At 33.4% G+C, this 2,103-nt stretch overlaps 1 long non-coding RNA gene across 1 annotated transcript in view; it reads right to left on the bottom strand.

Annotated features, from left to right (window-relative positions):
• Positions 1-1,681: 1,681 nt before the first annotated feature.
• The window catches only part of LOC110456955, a 2,318-nt gene continuing 1,896 nt past the window's right edge, over positions 1,682-2,103 (bottom strand). Inside the window, exon 3 of the long non-coding RNA XR_002463646.1 lies at positions 1,682-1,769. This is a non-coding gene — a long non-coding RNA (uncharacterized LOC110456955). The remainder of the gene's footprint in view (positions 1,770-2,103) is intronic.

Genomic DNA, 2,103 nt, shown 5'->3' with positions numbered 1-2,103 from the left:
TTTTATAGCTGTATCAAGGTAAGGTCAACTCCTATGGAGATTTAAAAATATGTGTCGGCCCTTGATTGTAATTTCAAAATATGATAAACAAGAGGCCCAATGGGCCTGCATCGCTCACCTGGTATAAATCTCACACTTGCAACCTTAAAAGTGATCTAAAATAAAGCTACAGGCAAAATATCAGTATTTATGATTAAAGTCATTCAAAAGAACCGGTTTAAAGATTTTAAAACATTTCACCCCTGTTACTTTGAAAGTCGACCAAGTCATTATGTTGAACAAATTGTATAGCCTTTCATCTCAGTATGCAACTTGCAAAGTATCAACATCCTGGGACCCATGATTATTCAGAAGAGGTCGTTTAAAGATTTTAAACAAATTTGACCCCTGTGACCTTGAATGTAAGTCAAAGTCATTCACTTTAACAAACATAGTAGTCCTTGATCAGACTAAATTACTGACTAAATATCAACATCCTGAGCCTTTTGGTTATTCAGAACAAGTTGTTTAAATATTTTGAACATATTTGCTCCTTGTGACCTTGAATATGATTCAAGGTCATACATTTAAACAAACTTGGTAGCCCTTGATCCTAGTATGCTACTGACTAAATATCATCACCCTGGGCATTTTGGTTATTCAGAAGAAGTTGTTTAAAGTTTTTAACATATTTGACCCCTGTGACCTTGAGTATGGGTGAAGGTCATTCATTTGAACAAACTGTGTAACCCTTCATTTCAGCATGCTACTGGCCAAATGTACTCACCCTGGGCATTTTGGTTATTCAGAAGAAAATGTTTAAAAGTTTTTAACATATTTGACCCCTGTGACCTTGAGTATGGGTGAAGGTCATTCATTTGAACAAACTTTGTAGCCCTTCATCTCAGCATGCTACTGGCACTTTGTGCCAGGTGAGCTAATAAAAAAGGTATGGGTATAGCAAGCTTAAATCAGGAACAGTTAGTTTCAGAATTCACTTCAGGACAAATTGGACCTCATTGACTTAATCAGTACGGTATTTAAAGATGTGGTAATACAAATCTCCCTAGAGCATTTAAATAAAACAATACTATAAAATTATCATTTTGGACACGTTAAGTTACATAGTACCTTTTTAAAAGTTTGCTACCAATGTTATCTCTCAACATCAGGAATTTCCAAACAAAGACAACTGGTATATTTGTCATATAACACCTTCTACAATGTGGGTTATATTTTGAAATATGTGAAATTTTTGTGTTTTTCTAATCAAACGTATCGCTATTCTTACTTCATGTACACTGATGGCATATTTAGTATCAAAATAACAGTAATTTTAACACTGTCCAATAACAAATTATTTTCAAAATAACATTCGCCTTTGACATTTATCTGTCATTTTTTTCGGATACCCCTCATTCAACCTGGTGTTATGCAAGGAGGTCCACTACTGTTATCAGTTGCAATAATGAATATTTATGCAGTTATTGTTCATTTTTATGTATCTACATATGGCAAAAAAGGAAAAGAAATCGACGTGGGGACCAAATGTTGACCAACTTAAAAAAGAAATAGCATCCAACATTTTAAATAAATACACATAATGGTGTTATATTACTTTTATTTGATGAGGACTGGCTTGATGAATTTCATGAAGAGGTACAGGTGACATTAGTCATGAAAAGTAAACTATATAATTACCCCGACTTAAACTGCTCATTGACATTTTTTCCATGTTGTGAGTAGGTAGATTGTGCTCTCTGGCCTTGTTTCTCTTGTATTCTCTGTCCCTATAAAGATAACAGATTATATATAACATGTGCTTGCCAAATACAATTTTTGTTTCCGAACACTTCTACTTCAAAGAAATAAGAATTAAATTGTTAATAGAGATAATTGAAGGTCATGAAAATACAAAAGGTCAATGGTAGTTGCTGCACACATGAGATTTTGTGAGAAAAAGAAAATAGACAAAGGAACTAATACTTTGACAAGTAACAATAATGTTTAAATCATTCTGATCATATTGATGTTCAAAACGGACTATTTAAGATGCTTTCATATGGTGGCAATATTGCGATAGGAAATGCTCACAGACAATGTGTCAACCCTTTCAATTAAGTA

The sequence above is a fragment of the Mizuhopecten yessoensis genome, unplaced genomic scaffold (assembly GCF_002113885.1).
Source record: "Mizuhopecten yessoensis strain PY_sf001 unplaced genomic scaffold, ASM211388v2 scaffold8973, whole genome shotgun sequence".
Taxonomy (NCBI): Eukaryota; Metazoa; Mollusca; class Bivalvia; order Pectinida; family Pectinidae; genus Mizuhopecten; species Mizuhopecten yessoensis.
The sequence above is the reverse complement of the archived record's forward strand: the minus strand, read 5'-3'. Positions and strand labels throughout refer to the sequence as shown.